The sequence below is a fragment of the Cricetulus griseus genome, chromosome 4 (genome assembly GCF_003668045.3).
Source record: "Cricetulus griseus strain 17A/GY chromosome 4, alternate assembly CriGri-PICRH-1.0, whole genome shotgun sequence".
Taxonomy (NCBI): Eukaryota; Metazoa; Chordata; class Mammalia; order Rodentia; family Cricetidae; genus Cricetulus; species Cricetulus griseus.
Window position 1 is genome coordinate 211,044,659 of NC_048597.1, and position 20,582 is coordinate 211,065,240.

Consider the following 20,582-nt stretch of genomic DNA (forward strand, 5'->3'; position numbering starts at 1 on the left):
AAATCCTCCTTTGTCCTTTCCTCACTCATAGCAACTAGATCTGTCCTGTCCCTTCTTGCTTCTCAGGTGGGCTGAGGTCATCCTTCCATGGGAGGTGGGTGTCACCCAGGTCACTGTGGCTCCTGCTCTCAACTGATTATGAGCTCATGGAAGATCTACAAGCTACATTTGAGGCTATGAAAAAATAGGTTCACCTGAGTCTAAAGGCCTCAAGCCACTATTCTTCCTGCTTCCCTTTACCAGAGGGTGAAAGGCCTGGATGAGCAAGTACAACTGGGAAGCTGAGGGCGAGGCATGTCCTTCATTCATAGCCACGCCCTCCCAGGAACACGGTCCTCCTCCCTCACATCAGAGCTCACAGTGAGAAGAAAGGGAATTTATTATTCAACACCTGCTCTTCCTCTGTAACTCTCTCTCTTCCTTAGCACAAAGTTTGACTACTTTGTGTAAGTTGCAGTCACACACACACACACACACACACACACACACACACACACATTCTCTCTCTCTCTCTCTCTCTCTCTCTCTCTCTCTCTCTCTCTCTCTCTCAGGAAAGGAACTGATTCTCCAAGTTCGTGAGAGCTTTCCTGGTTCCTTTATCCCCCAACCAGTGGAGAACAGAACTGCTTTGAAATGCTATGCTAAGGCATTTATTTGCTTGTCTTGTTATCAACAGCCATTTATGGTGGCTGAAGGGATTAGCAGGCTATGTGAGGGCCCAGCTATTAGCTGCCATAAAAGGATACTTCACCTTCTATTGTGTCTCATGAGTTACACCGGTTATCACTAAGCTCATGGTGGAAAGAGGTCTGCCGGGCTGCTGAATCCCAGAGTGGATAGAGTCGCCCTAGCAAGCTCAGTCCTCAAAGGGCTCAGAACTCAGGGTAACTCCCTACATATCATTCTGACCTTTTTCCTGGTTTTTTTTTTTGTTTTGTTTTGTTGTTGGTTTTTTTTGTTTTGTTTTTTGTTTGTTTTATTTTGTGGGTTTTTTGTTTGTTTGTTTGTTTGTTTTTGAGACAGGGTTTCTCTGTGTAGCTCTGGCTGTCCTGGAACTCACTCTGTAGATCAGGTTGACCTCGAACTCACAGAGATCCACCTGCCTCTGTTTTCTGAGTGCTGGAATTAATGGTGTGCACCATCCTGGCTTTTGCTGAATTTTTTAAAAATTAATTTTTATTTAAATTAAAAACAATCCTACTTTACATACCAATCCCAGTTCCCTCTCCCTCCCATCCTCCCCCTCCATTCCCCACTCCTGCCCTTGTCCACGCCTCAGGGAGGGTGAGGCCTCCCATGGGGGAATCACCAAAGTCTGTCACATCACTTGGGCCAGGACCTAGGCCCACCCCTGTGTATCTAGGCTAAGAGAGTATCCCAAAGCCCATTCGTGCACTAGGGATAAATACTGGTTCCATTGCCAGAGGCCCCATGGACTGCCCAAGCCCCCCAACTGATACCCACGTTCAGGGGGCCTGGTTTTGCTGAATTTTTATTTTCATCAAAGTTGTTTAGTTCAACAAACAAACACAACAAGCAGGGCAAACAGCATCCCTCTGCCTTCCCTTATGCCTTCCTTTCTCATTTTGTTCCCCTATCTGACTGTTGATATTTTCCACTATATTGCCAAAGAATAGGGCTATATAGCTACTTTTGGAGTTTTCAGTTTAGGCGTTATTTGCAAATTTTCCAGTATGGAAGATGAGGGTTTTTGTTGTTGTTATTTGTTTTGTATTGTTTTAAAAAAAACAAAACCTGTCACATACTATACTAGTTTCTCCTCTACTAGTATTTAGAATTTACATTATTATATCAACATAAACACTAACTGTGTGAAACATGTAACTTTTGTTTGTTTGTTTTTCAAGACAGGGTTTCTCTGTGTATTCCTGGCTGTCCTGGAACTCACTCTGTAGACCAGAATATTAAATGCTTTTACACTTGAGAGGCAGAGGCAGGCAGATCTCTGTGAGTTGGAGAAACCCTGTCTCAACAAACAATACAAAACAAAAACTCATTCTAAGGTAATGCAATGTATTTTGACAACAGAACAGCCTACATCACATCTAAATTAGGTAGCATGGATCTGTTACAATAAATCTTTCCGCCATAAGCCGCAGAGCCCCATGGCCACGCGTGTGCATTACGTCAGTCGCCAGCTTGAATTAGGGCCAAATGAATACATAGAAACTTGTATTAGGTTCAAAGCTGCTTGGCCAATGACTAGGACTTCTCATCTGTTAGCTCAGTCTTAATTATCATAAATCTATATATATTATAAGACTTATCTTTATAGAGGATGCCTTTCACTGGCACCCTCTCTTGCCGGTGGCTCACATCCTGCCACTGGAGGAGGCGAAGGGGAAAGGGACACTTCTTCTTTCTCCTTGCTTAGATATGAGTCTCTTTGCTATGTCACTTCCTGCCTGGAACACCACTTCTACTACATTTCCCAAAATCCTCTTTGACTCCTAGTCCTGTCTAACTTGCTGTTTCATTGGCCAAACAGAACTTTATTAAACAATCAATAAGATAAACATACACAGAAGTACTTCCCCCATCATGGATCCACAAAGAATGTGTGTTTGTATGTTTGAGGTACAGGATCAATGAGATGCTAGGCCTCAAAAACTGATTTGAAGGTATGGGGCTTTTGAACTTGTGAGATTTTTTATTTTACTTGTAGAATACATTTTAATATCTAAAAAAGATTAATGCCACCACTCTTGGGATATGAGTGCTTCATTAGGGTGTTTGAAATGCCAATTCATGGTCTCTTATACACAAGCATGTAGCAGTGTTCATACTGAAGCTTTTCATCAATTTTTCACACAATGGACGGTATGCCTTCTTGTTCCTGTTTTATTTCGTCATTATAATGAAACAAATCCTATAAAAAACTCCCTAAGAAATGGTTTATGGGAAATAATACTTTAAAGATGTTGTCTTTTTTTCAGAGACAGGAGCCAATATAGCTTTGGAGCCAATTCTGGCACTTGCTCTGTACACCAGCTGGCCTCGAACTCACAGAGATCCACCTGCCTCTGCTTCCCAAGTGCTGGGACTTGGTGGGCGTGCACCACCAACGCCCTGCTAAAGATGCTGTCTTATGATATATTTTAAGATCTTGATCAAAAGTATCTTTATTCTATATATCTTCACAGCAGTGGATAGTTTAACTTCTCTTAAAGTTTTCAAGGCACAGTTTCACTATGAAACCAAGGTTCTCTTTGTGGAGACATTAGTTCCCACGTCTCTGTCTCTAGCTCTCTTGGCCTGCAGCATAGCTGTTGTCCTGGTAGTATATCCCTCATCATTTTCCCAAGGATTCTCTTTGCCTCTCTTCTTATTTCCTGAAATCCATGTGCCATGTGACCTGAATTAGCCTGGCCATTCCTATCATTTAGATTATTTTGGTAAGTACTCATAGATTCTAACTCTCTCTGTTCTCTCTCTTTCTCCCTTTCCCTGCCCCCCATCTGTTTTGGTTTTGGAGGCAGGGTTTCTCTGTGTAGTCCTGGATGTTCTGGAACTCACTCTGTAGCCTCTATTTCCTGAGGGCTGGGACTAAAGGTGTGGACCACCATTTGCCCTGCCCTATAAATCTCTTCTTAATCAACTATTGAAAAATGACACCATCTCCACCCTTTAAGGATCTCTACCTGAGGCTTTAGAATTTTATTTGGCATATTGATAAAATCCTACATTTAATATTTTCCTGAGAATCTGGCAAAGCAATTCAATGTATAAAAGTCCTTTGACTTGGGAAACTTTTCTTGAATACTCTCTCAAATAAAAATCTCTTATCCTCTTTTCTGGAGCCCTTGCTATTCAAAAGACCTTTTTGACACACACCCTAGTACATCTGTACATCTCTGTTCTCTTCTTCCCTGCTCTCTTTGTTTTCATGTTGCTTTCTAGGAAATTACTTCATGTCCCAACTTTAATATTGCCTTTTTAGTCTCTTCTGTCATGCCTTGCTAAGAATGCCTTTTGCTCATTACAAATTGGTTCTTTCATTGGCTTTGAATTAATCCTAATTTCTTCAGGAATTAGTAACTGTATGTACTTTCTACCTCCCTCCCCCCCAAGACAAGGTTTCTCTGTGTAACAGCCCTAGCTGTCCTGGTCTAGTAGCTCTGAAGACCAGGCTGGCTTCGAATTCACAGAGATTCACCAGTCTCTGCCTCCTGAGTGTTGGAATTAAAGAAACTGCCTCCGTCATCTGGTGATCCTCAGTTTCCCTTTCATGTTTAGGGGTGCAGTGCTAAAAATCTGATGACCTTTGACCACTGACCTTTACCTAAAGTAATCAAGTATGAGAACACCACATGCCAGTATCTTTAGGTATTTTCTCTTAGATCAGGTTTCCTGGGTTAAAGTTCCCTTCCAGTTTCCCGAGAATGTGAGAGCTGTAAGTGCAAGCAGAGATCTTCCTGTCCCACGGATCACCTCCACTTAACCATCCCATCTCAGCTGTCCTTGGTTCCTGTCATCCTTCTGTTCAGGGACCTGTTTTATCCTTTGCAGAGCAACATCTTCAGATCAAGGAGACTGGATATCTCTTTCTCCTTGAGACAATCTATCCTCCCATCCTTAGTTCCTGCTTTTTCAGAGATACCTGCAGACACTAATTCGTGACTTTAAGTCAGTCACTGTCACTCATCTGCCTTCAGCTTTCAAAATGTAGCCAGCTGTTGCTGTAACCGTTCCCATTTCCCTTTCATCCAGGTTTGCGTGCTTCAGAAAAACCCATCTTCTGCTGTTTCATAAAGGTTAGTGGAGATGGCCGAGATAAAAGTCATGCTTAATTTGCCACCATTTTATTTAAAAAAATGATTTAAATTTTTTTGTTCTTCATTTTTGGTGTGCATGTGTTTTATATGTGTGCACCTATGTGTGCACATGTGGAGGCCAGATGACAATATCAGGTGTTTTTTTTTTTTTTTCCTTTTGTTTTCCACCTTCTATTTTCAGAAAGAATCTCTCACTAAACCTGGAGCTTAGGCTCAGTGGATAAGGGCACTTGACCTCAACTGACACTGGAGTTTGATCCCTGGACTCCGCGTGGTGGAAGGAGACAACCAATTTCTGCAATTTTTCCTGAAACCTTTGCATGTGTGCCATGATATGTTTACACCCACACACACCCACACTAAACTACAAAGTAACCCTGGAGCTCACCAATTGACCAGGTTGGCTAGTCAGTGAGCTTCAGGGGTGCTCCTGGATCCATCTCTCAGTTCTGGGCTTGTATGTGCTTGCCACCATGCTCATGATGGTTTTTTTTTTTTTTGCCAAAGGGTCTCAATCTTTTTGGTCCCTCTGATCTAATTTGGAAACTATGGCGACTAGAAGGGCGGACGCATCAGCCTCCTCTGCAGCCTGTTCCATTTCTCTCACTGCTCAGGTTCTGCATACAGCAGCCCCAGTCCAACAGCCATCCATCCGCTTTGCCTCCAGACTGCTTAACACACAGGCTGGTGTCACCTCAGAGTGACAGCTTCCCTTATGAGTTCCAGCTTCACTTTCAACTATGAACAGAACCTACAGTTCTTTGGCACATGCAAGCATCCATTGAATTCACCGGCAGCTTCACACATTTGATCTCGTTAGCAAGTCTCCAACACTTCCCTACTTCTTTGTGTTTTAACCCAGAAATGACTTTGTCATATTCCAGAGAAAACAGAAGCAACAGACTGTGACTTTCTTCGCTCTCTTCCTTCCTACTGCATCAAAGTATCTTCATTTGCAGCCATCCAGACCTCCCTGCTCAGCACACGCTGGCCGATCTGTAAGAGGCTCTTTCTGAACTGCCTGGGCCGTCTTTCCCACCACAGACCATAGGTGTGGCATTTAGGCCTAGGCCATCGGCATCTTTGGGAAATCGCCCCATTTCCTTCCTCCTGTGCTTTGTGTCTTTGACCTCTTTAACACATACCTTTTAGCTTTGAAACAGTTTGGAAATTTCCATTCTCTCTCTCTCTCTCTCTGTCTCTCTCTCTGTCTCTCTCTCTGTCTCTCTCTGTCTCTCTCTCTCTCTCTCTCTCTGTGTGTGTGTGTGTGTGTGTGTGTGTGTGTGTGTGTGTGTTTGTATGGACAGAACCTAGGGACTGTCACATATTGGGCAAGTGCTCTACCACTGAGCCATTATCTCCAGTTCTAGTTTTTTGTTTGTTTGTTTGTTGTTGTTGTTTGTTCATTTAAAAGGAAGTTTTCTAAATCCTTATTGAACCAGGCAGTGGTGGTGCACACCTTTAATCCCAGCACTCGGGAGGCAGAGGCAGGCGGATCTCCAAGTTTGAGGCCAGCTTGGTCTACAGAGTGAGTTCCAGAAACAGCCAGGGCTACACAGAAACCCTGTATAGAAAAACAAAAACAAACATAAAATCCTTACTGAGCCTCCTTCCCTCTCCTTCCCCTCCTTACTATTGCTATTCTTGAAACTGTCTTCTGCATTCATCTCCTCTCCTTCCTAGCCCCTTTCTGCTGTGACATTTACCTGCGGCGGTTTTCCTCAACACCCTTTGACAGGTGTGTGCCTGCCTGCCCGCCTCCTTTCCTCCTGGAAGTATTTCACACAATCAGCCCCACCTCCCCATCTGCTTTCCCCACGCCTCTCGTCACGCCTTTTCTGTAGTTTCTTTGGAATAGTGATACCCTCAGTGTTCATCCCAGCCCTCTTCTCCTTCTGCTCTGCACAAAGTTTTTCTCACGGGTCTCATACCGATCCGCACAGCCTCTCCGTCAGGTCTGCATAGACGACTAGATCTCCTGTCTGGTTTTCTCTTATGAATTCAGATCTTCCTTTCCATCTGCTACTGACAGGTTTCCACTAGGACATTCCACAGGTTATTCAAGTTTAGTGGGCCCCAAACTGGAATCATGATTTCAGCACTTAAAATTGTAATGATATGCTTTTGCCATCTCTGAAAACTGGGAAAAGTTACTGTATTTCTGTCTGGAAAACTGGGTGACAATATATTCCTTACGGAATTAAATGGTACCATTATATCTCATGGTGTATGCTGCTATGGCATATATCATGTGCTGGGAATTTAATCCCCATGTGACAATATTAGGAAATGGAGCCTAATGGGAAGTATTTAGGTCATAAGGACCCTCATGGATAAATTAATTTCATTGCCACAGGAATGAGTTCGTTCCAATTGTTATGACTGACACCAGGCTAACCTCATCCCCACCCCCAGCCCCGCCCGCCACGACAGGTGGGGAAACACACAGGGACGTGCTACGCCATCACCACGTCACTTGTGGAACCTCAGTGAGCATGCGTGGCTTTCCCTTTAAACGTTTCAACTCCCCATGCCCCTCTCTCTCTCTGTCTCTTCTTGGCCAGGAAGCCAAGGCTACACAGAGAAACCCTGTCAATCCCCCCCCCATCTCCCTTCCCCTTTCCAATAAACTTCATGTGGGTCTGTTGGTTCGTAGTTTCATGTTTCATCATCACCAATCCCCGCAGCAGAAATCTAACACCAATGAAAGGGTGTTGGGACTCCCCCCCCCCTCTCCCTTCGTTTCTGTCTTTCATAGGAAATAAGCCCCTTCTAAATGCCTCTTGCTCTTGAACTGCCCAGCTCCCACAACCATAAGCAAGTATGTTTCTGTTCATTATGAATTTCTAAGTCCAAAATTAAATATATAGTTATAGATGGATGAGTTGAGGTAGGGAAGACTGGAATAGGAGGATCAAACAGGGAAGGGGAGGGATAAGGGAGACAGAGGGAGGGAACACAGGAAGAGACAGCTAAAATTAAGGCCACAGGAGGGGTAGTATGGAAACCTAATTTAGTAGAAGCTTCCCAAAATATATACATGTATGAAAGTGATCTAAATGAAGTTGCCAAATAGTGGGAGAGACACAAGGCTCAACTGCACACATCTTGCCACCAAATGAGGCATCCAGTACCAGGAAAGGGTTTATCTAATTGAGGGTTTTGTTTTGGGGTATTTTTGCGGGGAGTGTTCAAGACAGGGTTTCTCTGTGTAACCTTGGCTTCCTGGAACTCACTCTGTAGACCATGCTGGCCTTGAACTCACAGAGATCACCTGCCTCTGCCTCCAGAGTTCTGGTATTAAAGGTGTACACCACCACCTGGCATAAATCTAATTGAGTTATTGACCAGAGGGATTCCATGGGAAATCCCAAACAACCCAGTCTGTTGCCAAAGCCAAAGACTGCTCTCCACAAACTGACAACAAGGGGCTATTGCTGAAGAAAACACCTACATAACTTATTGAACACAGAGAAGTTGAGCTGGTGCCTAATAAGGTCCTTCACCCTTATGGACTAGAAGTTTTTGGTACCAGAAAGCATTCTGCATGCCACCAAGGGAGAAATGCAAATACAAACCCAACTATGAACCCTTTGATCTACAATGGTACCCTGCCTGCAAAGCATGCTAGAGCAACGGTGCCATAAAGTTTGTGAAAGTAACCAACCAATATCTGATTTGACTTAAGGTCTCCTCCTTGAGATGGAACCCATAATCAATGTTGCTTGGGTGACCAAGAACCTGAAACTAGATAGGCTGGGGATCCAGCTTAAAGCAAAATGCTACTGTTCTACTAAAGAAGCATAGTAACAAAATGACTCCCAATGACATTCTGCCATACTCATAGATCAGTGCCTTTCTCAGCCATCATCAGAGAGGCTTCCACCTGCAGCAGATGGGAACAATTGCAGAGACCCACAAGCTGGCAATATGCAAAGACTGAAAGACCTTGGGAAACACATCCCTAATGGGATGTCTCCATCAAATCCCTTCTCTCAGGGCTCAGGGAACTCTGAGGAAGAGGAGACCTAAAGAGTGCAAGAGCCAGAGGGGATGGAGGACACCAAGAAAACAAAGGCTTTCTAAAGACAATAGACCAAAGCACAAATCAACTCAAAGAGACTAAAGCAGCATGCACAGGGCCTGCACGAGTCCGCACCAGATTGGGTCCTAGAGCTGAGAGTAGAAGTAGACTCATGCCCCCATCCCTAACCCAGAGGGTATCTCCAATTGATAATCACTTGAAAATGAAAATTCAGTTTTCTCCAAGGGGGTTCTCACTGGGGTAACAAACTACCCTTAAGGGTGAGCCACATACCCAGCAGTAGATGGGAAACAGAAAACAAATTTAGTGGCATGTTTGGTGGTTCCTTGTCTTACTGTGTCATGTCAAGGCTCTTTCTTTTTTATTTAAATATTTATTTATTATTATGTATACAGTGTTTTGCCTCCATGTATGCCTGCAGGCCAGAAGAGGGCACTAGATCTCATTATAGATGGTTGTGAGCCATCATGTGGTTGCTAGGAATTGAACTCAGGACCTCTGGAAGAGCAACCAGTACTCTTAACCTCTGAGCCATTTTCTCCAGCTCATCAAGGCTCTTTCTTTCTTTTAATTTTATCATTTCTTAATTGTTTTCCTTTTTAAAAAACTATATAGGCCCTTTATGTATATACTATGACTTCTTGTTTTGTGTTTTTATGGGATTCATGAGTGTGTGGATGAGTGGGTCTCTGTGTCTATATCTGTTTCTTGTGCCTTTTCTTGAGCTCTTTTCCTTCTGTTTGTTTTGTCCTATTCTGATGTATTTGTTTTGTTTTACCTTACTAGATTGTATTTTATACTATATTATCATCTCTTAGAAGCCTGTTTGTTTTCTAATGAGACAGAAAGGAGGCAGATCTGGATGGGAGGGGAGGTAGGGAGGAACTAGGAGGAGACACTGTAGTCAGTATCTATTATATGAAAAAATCTATTTTCAATAAAAGAAAAATAATAAAAAAAATTTTTAAAGGCCAGGCAGTGGCAGAGCATGCCTTTTGGCCAAGCGCTCCAAAGGCAGAGGCAGGTGGACCTCTGTGAGTTTGAGGCCAGCCTGGTCTACAAACAAACCACCACCAACAAAATTCCAGGTTGTGTACTCTTCTGTTAAAGCAACACAGCATGGACTTAGGGCCCACATCAGTTCTCATTATGTGTCTGACATACTGTCCATGCTCAATGAGTGATTCCATTAGTAGTGGTAGTAAGAGTTGCAAGGGAAGGAGGCTGGTATTAATATAGCCATTATTCTCTTCCCAGTAGCCTGGAACCATGCCAACTCCCCCCCACCCCATCCAACACTTAGGATTCATTGTTAGCCTCTTTGCCTATCAGTGTTTGTCCCCTACACCCTCAACATTATTCAATCTGTCATCAAGGCTATGGGGCCCATTCTACAGCCAGACCTTTGCTTCTTTCTCCACTGTCCTCCCTATTCACTCCCAATCCTCACCCATCTAGTCTACTGGGAAAGCCATGCCCTACCATTTTCCATTCAGTGCATCTGGTAAATCTCCACTGCAATGATCCAGCCAACATGCTTGCTAGTGGGTCACATCTCTCCTTGGCATGCTTTTGCAGTAATTAGAATTGCAGCAGAAAAGAGGAAAAGTAATATTTAAAGTCATAACAGACCACAGCTGCATCTTCCCCTAAGGCAGGCATTCCTCTTCAGCACAAGGTTCTTTGTTTGGCAAAACACCTGGGTGGACACAGAAGGTGAACAGTTGTAGATATAAAACAAAGAGAGTCAAAGTTGTCTGCCAAGGAAACAGATAGGGACTGTAGGTACTGGAGGACATCTAGAAAGAGAAGAATATAGAGGAAAGCCTTGGAGGGGAAAACACCACCTCATTATCTCAGGGGGAGGCTGAAGGAAAATTAGGCTGGGCTGGGAGTGGGGAATCTCACGTAAATAGCACAAATGTCGAGGATGATCTTCCAAGACTCAGACTGTCTTACACTACTCTAAAGCACCTGGCCGTTATTCCATAACCTTACATTGTTAATGACACTTATTACACAACACTACCCCGTATGATCTTACAGAAGGAAGAAGGGGGCTGTATTATCCAGAGTTCTCTAGAGTCACACAACATATGGACTGACCATCTGTCTGTCTGTCTGTCTGTCTGTCTGTCTATCTATCTATCTATCTATCTATCTATCTATCTATCTAGGATTTATTGGAATGACTTATAGGCTGCAGTCCAGCTAATTCAACAATGGCTGGCTGTGAACAGAAAGTCCAATAATCTAGTAGTTGCTCAGGCCCACAGGACTGGGTGTCTGAGCTAGTCTTCTTGTATATTCTAGAATCCTGAATATTGTAGCCATCTACAGCGGCCCCACGTTGTGGCACCAACCTGTTGTAATCCATCTTTGTGAGGCTTCAGTTGGATCTAGCCGACTTGCCCAGTTCGTACCTGAGAGGGGGAGTGTGGATTGAGAAAAGGCAGGTAAAGAAGAATACTGGATGCCCCAAATTTATTCTTCAACATTCTTAAATACCCCAACCAAAAAGGGAAACATAGCAAAAGACTTCTTTATCAAGATACAAGGAAGAAACAGAACTTCTTTAATTCTCCAAACATTAGGTAACCACGCCTTAGACTAAATTTCTCATTACCTGGCCTTGAGGGTTAAGTCTCTTTGTATTTAGAGAAGACACCCATGCCTAAGACCAAACATCCTACAGTAGCCAAGCCTTAGAACTCTAGGTCTTATGATTTTAACCTTGGAAGAGTAAGGATAGTTTTGAACTCTCGGACCTTAAGCCAAGATGAAGTGAAGCCATTTTTATGGGCCCCGACACCTGAAGAAGTAGGCCCCAATGCCAGTGAAGGAATGAATGTACTTGCAAGGTGAAGGCAAGCAGGCAAAGGTCAAAAGCTTCTCTCTTCTATGTCCTTATAGCGATTTCCAGCAGGAGGTATGGCCCACATTAAAGGTGTGTCTTTCCACCTTCGATTTGTATTAAAAGTGTGTGTCTCCCATCCTTTCAATCTAGATCAAAGGTGCATGTCTTCCTACCTCAAAGGTCTGGACTAGAAGTGGAATCACCTAATTTAAACCAAGCAGAAAATCTCTCACAGGTGTGCCCTCCATATCTAGGTTATAGTTCATTCCAGACATAGTCAAGTTGACAACCAAGAATAGTCATCACAGTGGCTGTGTCTGTTCAGCTCTGCCAAGAGCAGAGATGGAGACCTGAGGCGGGAAAGAGTCTCTGGGAATTCTAAGGAGAATGGAACTGAAACATGTTTACTGGCGGTCTATTGAGTGATCGATCCACAGTCAGCAAAGCCAAGGCTTTCTTTATTAATTTATACCAGCCAAGTGCAAGCCAAAGGCAGCCAGGCCAGAGAGAGGAGAAGGGAGCAGGGAGAAGAGGTCTCCACATGTGTGTGGTCCCTTAAGAACCCTTCACCTTAGACTTGCCCTCACCATGCCCTTACGGGCGTGTCCCAGCATACCTGTCCGGGCTACTAGGAGGCAGGGCTACAGTGTCTCCCTACAGCAGTCCAGAGCAGTATGGGGAGGAGCAAGCCTGATGTAAGCAAAGGCAGGGTTTCAAAGACATGCTACTTCAATTCCATTTGGTTCTATTCTTAGGGACATCCTTACTATGACAGTGTTGCTATGGTGATAATGGCAGCTATGTTCCTTTGAGACCAGGCAATAGATTGAGATTTACAAACACAATCTCCTGTCACCTTCTCCTAGGACCCACTTTACAATTGGCATTATCAACTCTACTAACAAGGGCTGGTAATGGGCCTGGAGTCATAGATCTGGGAAAGTCTAGGTGTTGGGGTCTGGTCAGTTCTGTCAGATCATGGAGGATCTCTCTGCTTGCCAGTCAGTGCTCTCCCTTTATTCTTGGAAAAATGCCCAGCTCCAGTTTTTAAATTGCTCCAAGGAAACCTTCTATTCAGTCACAGCTCTGAACAAAACTGCCAGGCCTATCAACCCACTTTGCAAACGGAAAGAGATTACTCCAAGGAAGTACAGGAGGCCACAGTGGCTTGGACAAAGTTCCTTAAACCCATGTCTTGTGTTCCTTCTACTGCATCAGAGTCCCAGACTGGGTCTGCAGAACTGACAGTGCCAACAGGTGTGCCATGAGAGAAGTGTCCGGCAGCAAAATAAACATGGCATGATTGCAGTAAATGCTGTTTGGCAGACTTGGCAGACTCTTCCGTGCTAATGTGCCTCTGATTCTCCCAAAGCAAGCCCTGGTAGGCTGTGCTTTCCAAACTCAGGGACAGAGAGTTTGCTGGAACAAATATTAACCTCTTATGAAGCTGGTACAGCATGGGACAGTTTGAGCTCAGAGACTGGGACCCTTGAAGCACCCAGGGCAACTGCTCAATGTCCAAAGATAAGCTCCTTATAATGTCTGAGACCCTCCTCTCCAAAGCCACAGTCAGCTGGGTCTACACCTTCTTGCCTGGAAGCTTTCTTCCCATCCCACCCCAATCTCATTCTTACTTTCAGCATATCCAGTTCACCTTCATCATCATCCATGCCCTCTCCACACCCCACCCCCCACACAGCCCCCAGCTGATAGGGTTTCTTGGCTGTCCTGGAACTCACTCTGTAGACCACGCTGGCCTTGAACTCACAGAGCTCCACCTGCCTCTGCCTCCCAAGTGGTGGTATTAAAGATGTGTGCCAGCAATGTGTGGCCTTATTTATTTTTTGTGTAGGGTTTTATATAGTCCAGGGTAATCTCAAGATCACTATGGAGTCAAATATAGCCTTGAATTTATGATCTTCCTGCCTCTTGCTCCCAAATGCTGGGATTATAGGCACATTTCATAGATCTGGTTTATGCTTTGTTAAGGATCAAACCCAGAGTTTCATGTGTACTAGATAAGTACTCTGCTGACCACATCCTCTGCCCAAAGACCCTCTTGAATGGGGCAAGATGTCTCTTCTTTCTTTGGCTAATGATGTCTCTGACAGGACCATTAAAAAAAAAAAGGTGCTTTCCAAAAACATATCATAATTATATCAGAAAAACACAGGGAAGACTCATAGAGTGGCTATCACATTTTTTCTATCATCATATTGTTTTGAGGCAACCCAGTCTTACAAGCTGCTGTGAGATCAAAAAACAAAAAAAAGGCAGACAGATTCAGGATTATACAGAATGTAGTTTTTCAGGTGACTTGCTGACAGAAGCAAGGTTCTGCAGCTGCAACAAGACCAAGTGTATCCTCACAGTTTGGGTTAGAAAGAGAGGTGCAAGACAGAAGTGACCTCATACAAGTGGAATGTACCTGGTTTATCTTAAGCTAGTATCAAAGAGACAGGCACATTCCTAGCATCATGGCCCAGCTGTAAAACTCCACATGCCACTCTAATGGTTGTCTATTTACAGTTTGCTGAGAAACTATGCAGGAAAACCCAACCAGGTTATTCTGGGCCTGATCCTCTCTGCTACAGCTCAAGATGGCTGCCATTATGTCAATATGAATTCATTCAATAAAGAAGCCAGCAAAAAGAAATATACTTCAATGGGGCCCAGTTCCTGTGGGAAATCCTTCCGTTAATGTTTAGAGAGAACCATGGGATGATTCTGACATGAGTGACAAGGACACTTCTGTGATCTCTGCTGTGGTGCAGGTGTCTGGAAAGTATCACAGCTGAGCACAGGCGTGAGCGTGTTGAGAACCTGTTTGATGGCAACAGCAGTGAATAGCATAAATACAGCAGTCAAAGGAAGGCTGGCTGTGATGCTTGAAGCATGCCAACCTGATTAAACTATGGTGCCCAGTTGTTTGGTAAATACCAGTGGAAATGATGCCATGAAAATATATTTTAGATGTAATTAACATTCAACTCTGTAGACTCTGAGGTTACCTTCCACCCAGTAGGTGGGCCCCATCTAGTTGGTTGTGGCCCCAATAGCAAAGACTGGTTTCCAGACAACAAAGAAACCTGGGCTGAGTTTCTAGTCCACAGGTTTCAGCCTCAAGGCTTGAACATTAATTCTTCCTCTATGTTCAATGCCTTTGGCTGCTACAGGTTTCAGCCTTGCCTGTCCCACCATCATGTGAGCTAATTCCTTAAAATCCCACTCTATCTTACTGTCTGTGTTTGTTGTCTGTCACAACACATTTGTTGTCTGTCACAAGCGCATTGATGTGATCTTTAGCATCACAGTATTCACTAGAGATTAAGAATTAAAGGGATGCCTAGAATGAATGGGACATGGCAGAAACAAACAAATTCATAAATGCATAAATAAAAATGAAAGAGAACTTAAAAAACCAGATGGAAGCAGGAAGGTGCATGCTTATTATCCCCTCCTCAGTCCCAAATCCCTACCTGAACTTGGGGACAACATAGGAAAGAGAAGGCACCAGGGAGGCAGGGAAGTAGACTTACAATAGAGACAGAGAACAAGAAAGTGTCTAATCAGTAAGGTGCCATTTTTGGGTTCTGAGAATCATAAAGCAAACTGTTGATGAAAGAGGAAGGCTCACCTGGATCTGATGGCCTAGAAAGTACCACTGGTCTGCAGGGAAGTTTCTTTTTCATCAGGTCCCTATCTGTTTCCCCCAGGCAGTCATTCTCAGTTTGAGCCAGCTGTGTGCAGCAAACTCAAGCATTCAAACTGTATTTTTGTCCCTCTTCTTGCTCTCTACATCACCCTGAACTTTCTCTGGCTCTCATATAGAATCCATATATTAAAGAGGTTTTTTTTTTTTTTTTCTGTTTTCTTTAGGGCCATAAACCCAGGTGGGCTTGCTGTGACTTGTTACACACTGCGCTGCTGATGGGCTGGAGCCTCCCAGTGACTTCTGTAATCATGAAAACAGTGCAATGGGTGACTGTGCTGGTTGGTATTTTTCAACTTGACATAAACTCAAGTCATCTGGGAAGAGTAAACCTCAACTGAGGAACTGCATTCCATCAGGTTGGCCTGCAAGCAACTCTGTAGGGAGATTTTCTTGACTAACAATTGAAGCAGGAGGGTCCAGCTCCCTGTAGGCAGTGCTGCCCCTGGACAGGTGGTCCTGAGATGTCTAAGAAAACAAGCCAGAAAGAGATGTTTCATGGCTTCTCTTTTAGTCTCTGCCTTCAGGTTCCTGTTTGAGTTCCTACCCTGAAACCCCTCAATGATGAACTGTGCTGTGGAAGCATAAAATGGAACAAGCCTATTCTTTCCCAAGTTGCTCTTTGTCAAGGTGTTTATCACAGCAATAGAAAGCAAAATAGTATCACAGCAATAGAAAGCAAAATAGGACAGTAGCCTTTATTGTGCACCCACCGGACAAACACATCTTCAGATTGAAGCACCAGAACTGGAATAGCTGAGATGCAAAGAATATGCACCTGCGAAATGGACAGATACTTTCCAAACTATTTGTACAGGAGACTCTAGTGATTATCACTCCATCAATCATGCATGAAAGTACCTGTTTCCCTACACTGTCAAACTGTCAGAAACTGGACGGTCTGTCTTGGTTAGGGTTTCTATTGCTATGAAGAGACCCCATGGCCACAGCAACTCTTATAAAGGAAAACATTAAATTAGGGGCTGGCTTACTGTTCAGAGGCTTAGTCCATTATTGTCATGGCAGGAAACATGGAGGCGTGCAGGCAGACATGGTGCTGGAGAAGGAGCTAAGTGTTCTAGACTTTGATCCACAGGCAGCAGGAAAACATCTGACTTGAGTTTCTGAAACCTCAAAGCCCACCACCCTAGTGATGCACTTCCTCCAATAAAGCCACACTTACTCCAACAAGGCCATACCTCCTAATAGTGTCACTCCTGATGGACCTATGGGGACCATTTTTATTCAAGCCATCACACCATCTAATCATTAGATTAGATTCTAATAGGTTAAAGTACAGATTATTGGTTAGGAAGGTTAATTTTTCTCTTGACTATGGTTAAGGAGGCTGGAGAGACTGATCAGCATTTAAAAATACTGACTGCTGTTCCAGAGGGCCAGGGTTTGATTCCCAGAATCCAAGGTGGCTTACAACCATCTGTAACTCTAGTTCCAGAGCATCTGACACCTTCTGTCCCCCGTAGGGTCTGCATCCAAGTGGTACATAGACATACAGGTGGGCAAAATAACCATACACACAAAGTAAAAAATAAATATATATATCTTTTAAAATAAGACATTTAGAATTAAACATTTTAACATATTTCCAAATTAGTCACATTTTTTTGTGGATTGTCTGCTTCTTTGCCTATTTTTATTGTTGTTGAATTATAGGTATAATGGTGTGTGTTATGTGTGTGTATGTCTGGACACCAAAAGCTGGCAAAAAGCTCCTCACGTAACACAGTTCTTTGACTGTGGTGAGACTGCAAAGATTTCCCTCGGTTTTCTGTTTTTTTTTGCCTTTGTTTATAGTTATTTTGTTACGCAGAAACATTTTATTTCTTATGAATGGATCACAAAAAAAATGAGAAATCATGTAAAAGAAAGCAGATGGTATCAAATTATCAGCAAAACAGGATCAGAGAAAACCACATCGTAAAACACACCCAGAGAAGGTCCTGCTTTGGAGGTGGGAGTGATTTTGGAACAGTTCCAAGTTCAGGGTCAAGGAACTCAAGGAAGGGGAGGGAGCCCCTGGGCAAACACCAGCACGTTTAATTTAGAGCATCTGGTTGGAGGAATCTTCATTCTGTTCCTCCTGGGCTAAGCAGGCATTAGTGGTAGAGTTGTCCCCAGGGGAGCAACTTCCAACCTGGGACCATGGAGGCAGAAGAATGTCCTGGCAGTAAGTAACCACAGGATAGAGAAAGCATGGGTAGGAGATAAACCCACGGAGGGTCTATGTGCTCCTCAGAGCACACCACTGTCTCTAGAACCTGCACCTCCAAGACTAACATAAGTTCACAAGACGAAAGCGGTTAGAGAGATAGTACAGTGGTTAAGATCACCCACCACTCTCCCAGAGGACTTGGATTTGATTCCCAGCACCCACCCACATGGTAACTCACAACTCTCTGTAATTCCATTTCCAGGCTCTTCTGGCTCCATGGCACCAGGCATGAAAATGATGCTCAGATATACATGCAGGCAAACCACCCATACAGAGAACTTTTTTTTTTTTTTTTAAGTTCACAATACCCAAGACCAGGATGACAGATAATCAATGGTTAGGAAATCGTGGAGGAAACCAACACCTTGAAAGAGAACAGACAGATGTCTGAAAAAGAGAGCAAAAAGAGAAGTTTAAAGTACAGTAACCTATTGCTTTAGAATGGCAATCATGAACTCTGGAATCAAATGGCCTGCAATCAATGTTTAGCTGTACTGTTTTCTAGTTATATGGAAAGCACTGGAACCATTTTTTTCTAATCTATAAAATGGGGATCTAAATAATACCAATCATATGTGATTATTCTGAAAATTAACTGAGATAATCAGATAAAAACACAGTTTAGTAATGAACCAAAATAAGTGTTCAATTAAACATAGATATTATTTTTATTAAATATATAGATGTAGACCTGTAATCTTAGCACTTGGAAGGTGGTAGCAGGATTATCAGGGGCTCAAGGCAAACCTCAGCATCAAAGTAACAAAGTGAGTTAAAGGCCATCACAACACACACGCGCAATAGCGCGCATGCACGCGCTCGCGCGCGCACACACACACACACACACACACACACACACACACACACACACACCCCAAAACCCAACATACAAACAAATGAAAGCAAAGGACCAGCATGTGCTGTTTGCCCATAATCTAAGCATTTAGGAAACTGAAGCAAGAGAATCCTCAATTCAAGGCTAATCTTTGCTACATAATGAGTACCTGGGTCTAACCAAACTAAATGAAGCAAGCAAACACTGGTGGCAGTAGAGTGGTAGAACAATGAAGAAATTAGAAACCAAGAATTAATGGCAAAGATGTAAATAAGCGAGGTACAATGAACAATGTCATAGGACAGATTATAAAGTGAATTAGGATTGGTGTTTGGGCCAGTGCCCCCAGGAGGTGGGGCACAGGGCGTCAGGGGCCCAGCTTTGTAACTGGCCTCTCCTCACTGTCTCTTCACAGAAGCAGAGCCTCTAAAGGGCATTACTAGGGTGAAGGCTGTTGTGTCTGGGACTGCATTTTCAGTAGATGGGGCAGGTGTGTGATTAACTATGGGAGAAGTGAGAAGTAAGATTCACTGAAGATAATGGGAGCCAAGTTTCTTATTGTCATAGAAGAAAAACACAGAGGAAGGTAAGGATTGAGTGTGCCTGGAATCGGAAATACTGATGGGAACTAATAGACTTTACACATCCGTGTATGCATATACTTATAGACACACTCAGACATACACGTCCATAAATACATTGCTTCTTTAGTTGGTTTCCTGAAAGGGCCTTTGAACAACCATACCACCTTAGCAGTAAGCACGCCTAGCTCACAAATCTTGATTTTTAAATACCATTCTCCAAGAAAAGAAACCCAGGCTCTGAGGATTAAGAAAAATACTGATTCAGGGATGGGAGAGATGGCTTAGTGGTTAAGAGCATGGGCTCCTCTTCCAGAGGACCTGGGTTTGAGTCCTAGCACCCACACAGTGGCTCACAACCACCTGTTAACTCTAGTTCCAGGTGATCTGTTGCCCTCTTCTGCCCTCCCTGGGAAACAGGCACACATGTGGTACACAGACATACATAAAGTAAAATTCTTATACACATAAAAGTATTTTTTTTAAAGGGTGACTTCAGGGCTAGGCCAGAAAAACACAAGAAAAGCCAAGAATATTTTGTTTTCAAAACTAAGAAAATGATCAATAAATTCCTAGAGACCTACCTAGAGGACACAGATGTCAGCTGCAGGGAATCATACAAGAAAATATGGACCAACTTGAGCCTGAAAATATACAATGATAGTAATGGGTCATAATCTATCAAATAAAATCCGAATTATTTACAAAATATGAATTATTTACAATGTGAGTAAGTGAACAATAAGTGGGGGGGGATAGGAAAAAAACTGCATTATGTCAAAATGCCAACTCAATATGGAAGGAATAATATAACTAGATAATCATCAATGCGTGATCAAATTACTAGACAAGCATTTGATGTGAAACAGATTTACATAAATTCAAAATATCACTTCCAAACTTCTTACAAAGGGAAAATACCCAAATGTTAAAGTGAGATGTATCACTAATACCTTCACTAAGCTATGTTATGCTATCATCACAGTAACAGAATGAACAAAGTTTCCTTTGCTGGAGAAAGAACCCAGGGCCACACATGCTAGGCTAGTGCTCTACCACCATGCTCCCCGCTCAGCCTGAAGGCGAATTTATCTAAGCTCTGGAACTACCATGCACTACCAGGCATGTGCCAATTCTGTGCTATCCCTGCCCAAACTGCATAACTAGAATTATAAGAAAGTATCAGACAATAACAATCTAGGAATATTCTACAATGTCACTATTGAATGTCAGGAATTCAGACAGAAGAAAACCTCATGTTTAATTTACCATGTGTGCACATGTGAGACAATGCATGCCTGGATGTCAGAGGACAACTTTTGGGAGTCGGTTCTTGCCTTCCACGAGGGCTTCCCTCGTTCTTTCTGCTGCAGCAGGTTACGGCAAACGGGTGTGCTGGCATTGTGCGGAAAGTGGTGAAATGAGCCTAGGTGCTTGTCTTTGGAACCATCTCCTGGTCATTCCCGCCACGATTGCACTCAGTCCAGAACACTGATGCCAAGAGTCACCTCCCCAACTGTGCA